The sequence below is a fragment of the Leiobunum rupestre genome, chromosome 2 (assembly GCF_980474605.1).
Source record: "Leiobunum rupestre chromosome 2, qqLeiRupe1.1.hap1, whole genome shotgun sequence".
Classification (NCBI taxonomy): Eukaryota; Metazoa; Arthropoda; class Arachnida; order Opiliones; family Sclerosomatidae; genus Leiobunum; species Leiobunum rupestre.
In genome coordinates this window covers 17,531,459-17,541,494 of record NC_143385.1, presented here as the reverse complement: position 1 = coordinate 17,541,494, position 10,036 = coordinate 17,531,459, and positions in this window count along the sequence as shown.

The following is a 10,036-nucleotide window of genomic DNA, read 5'->3' as shown; positions in this document are numbered from 1 at the left end:
AAATGTTTAAAAGAACATAGATAATTAAATCTTAACTTGTTTTTACTATGGTTAACATGTAGTTCATAATGCTTTTCTAAATTAGTCTGAAAGATCTCATTAAATTTAAAAAAAATCATTTGTAATATCTAAAAATTCTTTAGATATAAAAAGACTGTATGAAATAAATTTTTCTTATAAAAAATGTTTATAAAATGGTATTTAGATTAGATAAAATGAATCTTTTACAGCATTAATATTAAAAAGGTAAACGTAGTTGAATCTTGCAAAGTGAAGACGGAATTAGTTAATACAAATTTATAGGTTATTTCGAATTTCTAAAACCCAGTTTTGTAGGGTTAAAGTATTTCTTTTCTTAATTTATTAAAAGGTAAATAAATGGCAACCCATATTCTCCGGTTGAAATGTAAAATTTGACCCCTTTCAGTTTTATTTTTACTCAACCATTTATGTAAAGGTGGCTTAACCCATGTTTGGGTAGTTTTATGTTTACCCATTTTTTGGGACTGGTGCAATACGGACCCAAATTTTGTGTAATTTTTAACTAAATTTGGGTAAAATATTGACCCAAGCATTTTCCCAGTGTAAAGATTGAGGTGGCGGAAATTGAAGCTCAAAATGAAGCATATACCGCGAGCCTGTTATCAGCTAGCGCGGCTTTCCGAATGTTTCGAGTAAAGGGGTAGTTGACCTCCAACAGTGCTTGAATATCTTGGTCTTCTGCTATTGCCGTTTGTTAGGACTCCATATTGTGAAAATGGGTATCCCCGTCGGGACGAACGTTAACGAACAAGAGCACGTGGCTGGTTTTGCGACGTTGGTGTTGGAAAAAGTTAATTTCACCAGGTGATTCCAAACATTCCGGTCATCAACCATACCAGGTAATACGCATAATGGGTCGCGTAATTTTACACGCGTTATACGACAATTTAAGCGTGGTCCCTAAGAATATTAAAATAACCCAAGCTGGTTTAAACGATTGCTAACGATTTTGTTGTGCCACCAAATGTCTTCAACGTAATCGGATGTACTATAATTTCAGCCAATCAAAACTTTGTTTCCAAAGGTTGAAACGGAAGGCGATAGTGTTTATTCGTTAATGCAAAAGTTCGAAGATAAAGTCGCAATCAACACCTATTCAAAGTATGTTTCCTTAAGATATATCGCATTTTATACGTTGCTATATTATTTATCGCTCCCTTCCCTCTCTTTTTATGATGAAGCCCTTCAAGGAATGGAATGCTGAAGGCGTATTCTCCCCACAAGAAACTTGCGTGATAACAAATTCCGATGGTTTTGCGGAAGATTTTATTTTTATAATAATAATTATTATTAAACAACACTAAGCTTTCACACTGCTATTTTTGAATTTTATCTTAAACGTCGAAATTTCCCGGAAAAACACGCAGACCTACTCCCCAACGGTAAAACATCACTTCTGAGCAGCTTCGACAATGAAATAATACTGTCGTGAATTTGTCTCCTTCCCATGATTATTTATCTACGCAACCAAGTGACAGGACTTCGGTCATGTCATTAGCCGCCAGTACCCCCCACATCCCTCGGCGGCTAACTACACGTACCAGAATCCTTCGTTTCCTCCGCCAGGTTATGGTCTGCCCTATCCGCCTAATGCGATCTATAACTCATCAACGCACAGACCTACATGCTCCGATAGTACTCGGCTTCCTTCAAAAAACTCTTTTCAGCCGCACTCTCGTTAAGTAATCCTGTGCGGCTTCCCTCGTCTGTGCTCCCTCCAACTTCAAGCACATCTTACTCCCATCCAACTCCTCGCACTGTGGCGCTATCGGTTTTAAATCCTGGTGCCTTTCCGTTCATCCCTACAACTAGTTGGAAAATTTTCCGTATTTTTCCGAAAATTGAAGAAAAAGGTTTCATTCCATGATTAGTGTAATATCTGGTTTGCAAATTTAATTAAAGCGGCATTTTCGCCTCATTTTATCGAATCTGAAAGTAAAACTAAACCTCTAGACCATTTTAAACTGATAAACAATGTAACACTATTAATGTTTTGTAGTATGTTTACTGATATTAGACATTTTATATCGATCAAAAGTTAAAAACATTAAAAACCCTTAAAAAGTAATTTATGTTTCAATTTTTTATTTTTCCGGACAATTTTCTGGAAAATTTTCCGTATTTTATTTTTCCGGAAAATTAACAACCCTAGAGCAAACTGTCTGAACTACGCTTACTCACCTGGGAACGTGTCCCTGATCTCATTGCTATCACTGAAACTTGGCTTCGCAAAGATATGGGCCCTGAACTTTTTCATATCGATGGTTACGACACGTTTAGAGCTGACTGTCACTTAACCAAATGTGGTGGATGTATATTGCACTGTCGTCCGTGGCTTGCCGTTTCTCTCAATCACTCCCTTACCTCCCCGATTACCTTAGCTTGCCATTTTAAAATTTCTTCCTACTTAATTCTTATATTGTGTTGTTACCGTAGTTACATCTCACCGTCTGACTTTTTCAAGAAGCTCATGGGAACGGTGGAGAGAGCCAGCAAATTAGCGGACTGCTTTATTGTGTTAGGCGATTTTAATCCTCCAGCTATTGATTGGCCTTCTTTCACTACTACCAAAGGTGTGCGTTCTATTGAGGCTCGTCTTCTCAACACTGTATCTAGTTGTTAATTGCGCCAACATATTACTAGTCATATACCCGTCACCGTGGTAATAATGTCCCCTCCCTCCTAGATTTAATTCTCACGTTTGATTGGGATATTCCCCGCAATATCTCCCACCTTCCCCCTTTCGGTAATAGCGACCACGACATCCTTTTTTCCCCTCGATTGTGTATGGTCTGTCCCCTTACCGCGCCCAGTTCCTCCGCGGTACGCCTATGGTCGCTGCGACTATAATCTTTACCGCGCAGCCTTGCAAACTAAAGACTGGTCTAGTATCCGGTGGGTGCCCTCTCTCGATTTCAAGGTCAATTGGTTTTTGAGCCTTGTTTTTGACGGGCACCAGGAAAGGGTCCCCCTAAAAACTGTCGCTCGGTGCTCCGTAAGGAATTATGGTGTACGACAGATACTGCGTTGCTCATTTGGGCAAAGCGTACAGCGTTCCCCTACTATGGAAACCGGCCAATGATACTGTTCTCCCCACTTCCTCCTCAGTTGACACCTTTCAGGGTATAAGTTTGCCGTGAATTCCTTGTAAACAGTTTAGAGACGCACGTTAGAGATTCTGTTGTTTCTTTTTTATCTTGTGGTTTTTTTTCTCCGGACCAGCATGGGTTTCTTCGGCGACATTCGTGTTTAGATCTCGTCACTAAATCCTTAGAGCAGGGTGAATCTGTAGACCTGATAAATCTCTATCTGCGTAAAGCCTTCGATACCGTTCCTCATTCCATCCTTATCCGTAAATTAGAATTACTCGAAGTCCCCACTTTGCTAATAAACTGGATAGCTAATTTTCTTAACGAGAGGGTTCAACGCATTACACTAGGGGATGTCGTTTCCTCCTGGTGTCCCGTTATTAGTGGTGTTCCTCAGGGTTCGGTGTTAGGGCCCACATTGTTTGTCATATATATCAATGATCTCCCGTTAGCTATTAGGGAGTCCTTTATTAGGCCGTTTACCGATGACTCCGAACTTGGGCGCGAAATCAAATTATCTCACGATTGTCTATTGTTGCAAAGCGACTTAAACGCTTTAGACTCCTGGGCCTCAACAAATGGGATGAGTTTTAACCCTGATGAATCCACGGTCCTCCATTGCGGTCCTAAAAATCTCCTTTTCCAGTACCGGTTGGGTGGTCGGGTCATCAAGGCCAGCTAAATTGTTCGTGACCTTGGCGTGATGTTGGATGTAGAAATGTTAAGCACCACTGACAGTCGGGTGGCTTCTTCCCGCGGCCTACGTGCCCTGTATGTTTTAAAACGTTGGTTTTCCCATTTATCTATCAAATCCTTTAAGGTGTTATATCAATATTATGTCCGTTCGCATCTCGATTATTGTTCAGGTATTTGGTCCACTCACCTTGTAAAGAATATTGAGAGGCTTGAGAGAGTGCAACGTAAGGCCACCAAAATGGTTTCTGGCCTTCGTTCTCTGTCTTATCCTGAACGTCTTGAGCACTTTGGTCTGTTGGCCCTTTCGAATAGGCGTCTGCGAAATGATTTGGTTGAGGCCTTCAAACTAATTTATGAGTTGTATGACGTCCCGGCCACCTCCTTCTTTACCATTCGCTGGACAGGCAGGCAAGCTCCTACGATATCTAAGGAGCGTAATTCTTGTACCCCGCGCCGTGATTTCTTCACACAGCGAGTAGTAAAGTAGTGTAAAAGTGAGAGTTAAGGACCACGGGGTGCATATTTCCCAAAGGGTTTTAAATTGGTGCCAATTTTTTCCATAGGGTTAGTACGGGGTGCCGGAATCACCCTCGAAACATCAACGGCTCGATGTGGTCACATTTGCCGGCATCGAGAATACGAGAGCAACTGTCGAAAACGCGAAGGAGGAATCTAAGCTGGTTAGAGTCTTATTGACGGGGTGTAATATCGTTCGAGGAGGAAGCAGAGTTTCGTGACGAGGTAGGGGATAGAGACCCGGAAGAGAACGAGGTCTCGGATTTCAACCGCGCCAGAAAGAAGCGCCTTGTTTATACGCGCGTTTCATCGCTACGGGGCAGGAGATTAACGAAATACCCAATAGGGTATGGCATGAAGTATAATTCATGAACAAAGTTCGGGTTAGCATCGAGAATACGAGAGCGACAGTCGAAATCGCGAAGGGACAATCGGAGCCAGCCGGAGATTTATTTACGGGGTGTAATAAGGAAGCGGAATAGAGGTCCGCGATAAAATGAGCTCAACCGCGCCAGAAAGAAGCAGTTTGTTTATACGGGACGTGAATTTACGGTGAGGGTAGCGACAGTTTCACGCGCAAATACGGATTGAAATGTCATTCGCGGATTCACGGGAGTGGTCCAGATTCATCGACACCCGATTCATCGCGTAAAGAAGCCATCTTCCCATTTCAACAGCCAGTTTCACCGACACCCGCACAATCTTGGCAAAATAATCCTCTACCACTTCAAAAACCGATGGATATAGACGACGTCGAGGAAAATTTTCTAGAAAACGTCGAAGAACTTTCGGTTATCGAGGACGCCATAATTAGCTCGCGATATACCCTGAAAACCACTCAAAGGTATTAATAACTTCTATAAGTTCAGCCTTATTTAAATACTTAAAAAATCGCTTATCTAAGAAACGGGGTATAAAATGGAACGTATTTATTCGCGCGAAGTACGTGCGTAAACTCAACGACGGTGGGGGAGTTGAAGCGTTACCGTATTTCCGTAGCAAGACTCAAACTGCCCTCATGCCGGACGTAATACCAGTTCAAATAGACTCTTACATAAAGCAAGTTGCGGAAGCAATGGGGGAATTCCAAGACATGGGTAGTGGAAAGACCATTGATTGGATTTTGTTTTTACAAGTAGATATAATAACGTATCTTCCACTCGAAGGTGGTACCTATAAAGAGCTACCCTCGGAGCTTTGTAAAGGTAAATGTCTCCTAAATATAAAAACTAAAGACCAGAAGTGTTTCTTATGGTGCATTCTTGCAAAACTACATCCTATAAATTCACATCGACGCCGAAAGAAACAATACCAAATTTTTTAAAGTGAAATAGACTATAACGACATTTCATTCCCTTTTCAATTAAACGTTTTAAAACTTAAAAAATTTTAATTTAAAAACAATCTATCAATCAACGTTTTTGGTTATGATAATGAAGTTTTCCCGCTTCACGTCAGTGAAAACGAAGTGCCAAAAGATCGACACTTTTGTCTTATTAGTGACCTTAGTCGCTTGTTGATTCACAAATCATAACGGAAAAATTTACGAATGCCGTTATTGCTTACACCGCTACTCTGGTGTAAGCGCCGAAAGAAATCATAGAGAGCACGTAAAAAACTGTAATGTCCATGGTCCACAGCTTGTGAAAATGCCCCACAACGAACCCATTTTAAAATTAAATAAAATCGGCTGGCTACAAAAGGTAAAAAAAATCTTATTACAAATTTTCACTTTTTAATATTCTTTTTAAATTTAGGTACCTTACGTCATATACGCGGATTTTGAATCTATTATTTATAAAATCCATACATGTTTACCCGATTCTTCACATGTAGCGTGTGGTTTCAGCTATGTTGTTGTGGGACCCGATGATATTTATATTTTGTACCGTTTTTTTTAAATATCTTCGCTACAAAGAATATTCAATTTATAGGAAAACCGCATCCGCCCGAGACTTATAGAGGAACTGACGCTACTGATGTTTTTAGTTTGTTGATGGAACCGGAGTACATCACCGAGTTATTAAAGAAAAACGTTCGGATGGTTTTAACACCAGTCGAAGAAGAATCGGTTCGCAACGCCATTCATTGTTTTCGCGGAGTGGCCCACAATTCGTGTAATTTAAAGCTAAGAGTTGGAAAGTTTACACCCGTCGTCATGCACAATTTATCACGGTACCAAATTGTTTTCCCTTTCTACTGTCGGCGAAATTATAAATAATTTATATTTATTTTCAAATTGTAGATATGATGCCAATCTTATTATGCAGAGTATTGGGTTGATGAAGGAACATAAAATTCCCTGCCTTCCATCAACCACCGAAACTTATAAGTTTCACTATAGGTCGTCTCCTTTTATTCGATTCACTTCGTTTCAAGGTTAACATAAATATTTTCTGACGTCGCCCCTGTTCGTTTCTGAAATGAGCACATGAAAATATTTATGTTAACCTTCAATTTGTTACATATTTAGAATTAAACAAAAAAGATTACTTCTATGAACTATAGATGGCGACAAAACCCGTTAACATTTATTATTTTAAATGGCTTGGTGAGATGTTTAGAAATTTCTCAATTTCTGTGAAAACTTCTTTGGTGAATATCTTTTGAACCAATGCGTCGATTTGAATAATTCCAACACTTGCTAAATATAAATCAACCCCGGAGAACACTAAAATAGGGTTTTAAATGACCTGAGATCAAAAATAAAAAGTTGACACCCCCTCTTTTAAGCCAAAATAAGCCAAATTATAAGTCTATCCAGAAAATGATTTTTGCCAATTTGTAGCTAAACATTTTATTAATATATTACCGATGTCCACTTCGACTCGATGCAACTATACATCCGCCTGGGAATCCGCGCTTCACATGACCAAAGTGAAGTTGGAGTTACTCCTCGATATTGACATGCACTTATTTATTGCGCCCGGTATTCGAGGAGAAGCTTCGATGATTAGCCACAGATTCGCCAAAGCGAATAATAAATACAAACCCGAGACTTATCACCCCAAGCAGCCGAGTAATTTTATAATGTACTTCGACATGAACAATTTGTACGGATCGTCGATGGTCGGCTACCTACCCACTAGTAAGTTCGCTTGGGTGCCTGTAAGAGACATCCTCGATTACGCTAATTTACACGTGCTTACTTTATCGGACGAGTCATCCTACGGTTTCATTTTGGAGGTTGATTTAGGGTATCCTGTTGAATTGCATCAAGAACACAATTGCTACCCCCTCGCGCCTGAATCTCGCGCAATAACCACCGATTTATTTTCTTCATATTATAAACTGATGCTTAAACAATTTAACCTTTTCACAAAAGACACCCTTTCTAAGCTTGTACCTTATCTATTCAACAAGCAACGTTACGTAGTTCACTATCGTAATTTAAAGTACTACGTTTCGAAGGGGCTGAAACTTACTAAAGTTCACACGATAGTCTCGTTTGATCAAACTCCTTGGCTTTGTCCCTTCATCGAGTTCAATACGGAGAAAAGAAAACTTGCCAAAAACAACTTTGAACGGGAATTTTTGAAGTTATTCAATAATAGCACTTTTGGTATATTAAATATAAATTTCAATAATAATCAATACTAATCTAATTTTCTCCGATACTAGGTAAGACAATGGAAAATCTCCGTAATCGTATATACTTTCATCTCGTGCAAACACCTGAGCGGGCCATCAAGAAAGCGTCTTCTCCGGCATTTGAAAAGTTCACTATTTTCCACAACGAACTCGTAGGCATTCAAATGAAGAGGAAGTCGGTTACTTTTAATAGATCCATCTATACTGGCTTCTCCATTTTGGATCTATCCAAACTTTCCATGTATGAGTTTCATTACGAGTACATGCGTAAGAATTTCGGAGGTAAAGCGCGACTCCTTTTCACAGATACTGACAGCCTCACGTATGACATCCAAAGCGAGGATGTCTACACGGACTTACAGAAGTCCTCCCACCTCTTTGATTTCTCAGGATATCCCGTTAATCATCCTCTTCACAATGAAGCAAATAAAAAAGTGATTGGGAAGATGAAAGACGAGATGGAAGGAGTTCCGGTTCGCGAGTTTTGCGGTTTACGCCCGAATATGTATAGTATCCTTTCGGAGAAGGGGGAGAAAAAAACCGTGAAAGGTTTTTGCAAGAGAGTCGTTAAAAAAAGTATTCGCCACTTGAGCTACCGCAATAGTCTTTTTCGGAATCAAATTACGAGCAACTTTATGATGCGAATTGTGAGTCAGAGACATCAACTCTTTACCATTTCCCAAAACAAAATATCTCTAAATCCTTGTGATAATAAAAGATACATTTTGGGTAACGGTATTCAAACTCTATCCTATGGACATCACTGGATCGACAAGATAAAAAGGTTATGACTGAATTCGTAAAATACGTATATAACTAAGAGAACTATTAGAGTATTTTGTTTTAATTTCACAAATGTTATTCTAAAAATGTTAAATATTTTCAACTGGAAATGATCTGTGAATATTTATTCCCGTGAAACATGCGCGGTAGTTGTTAACAAAAAAGTGTTAAAAAGTTAACTAGTGTTTTTGTAATTTGTTTTGAATGTTGGTAAATTAAAAGAAACATTTAAAAGTTATTCAATATTTATTGAATAGTTTGAATACATAAATTCTTTAATCATCTTATTCTTATCATTATCATTTTTTTTGTTTAGAAAATCTTGTCACAATATCAAACATTTTTATACCCCGACATCGATTAATAGCAAAATACACGCAAAAGCCTCCACAAGTCCTACTAAGATTTCCTTGTAGTTGCAATGAATTCAAAGTAACAGTTTTACTATTTCTTTCGACAAAGTCATTAAAGCGAAAGATATCGGGGGCGTTCCCAAAAGAATCGAAGAATTCTGTAGCGCTGTAATTTTCCGAAAAATAGAGTACAACCCAATGTTCTCCGGACGTTTCTGAAGTAGCCGTGTTCACGATATAAAGAGAGAGAAAGTCTTCACGTATTTGGGTAATTGATCCGCGGCGAAAAATCCTCGAAATAGGTATTTCGTGGACTTATCGTTTTCCATAATTCTAGTTAGTTGTAACGTATCCATTCTAGATCAAAAGCACGGTTCTGTTTTTATCAATTTCAATCAAACTCTGGAATTCCGCGTACACAATTACAGCAATCGTTTCGACTAAAGCTGATGCAAATTTTATCTCGAGCCTCAAATTTCCGTTTTTAACTAAATTAAAATGGGCGGCGTTGCTCATCAAATCAGCCGTCAAATCGTAGAGAAAAGGCAGTTCCCTCCAACGTAATCTTCGCGACTTATTTGGTTTCCCTCGTCAATGTTCCATTAACCCGTTTGTAGAAATAAATTGGCGTAAGCCTGGATGTAGCTATTCTCCGCGAAATTTGGAGTAAGAGGGCGATGGGGTCCGCTGTTTCCGTCCACAAACAATCCAATGAAGTTTAAATTAAAGTGCTGGAAATTATATGGTGATAATTTTAAGTCACCTAGAAAAGGCGTTTGACTAACCATCCCAATCACGACTTTATTGGGAATCTGTCCGGTAAATAAATGATCCTGCACCACACTCATGTTTCCTTGGGAAATCGAAAATGAAGTGCATTCGGTGCAAGTGATGGGGTATTTAGCTCTAGCCAGAGCAAACCTTTTTCAAATGAAAAAGCATTTCACTCCACGAAACTGTCACTTG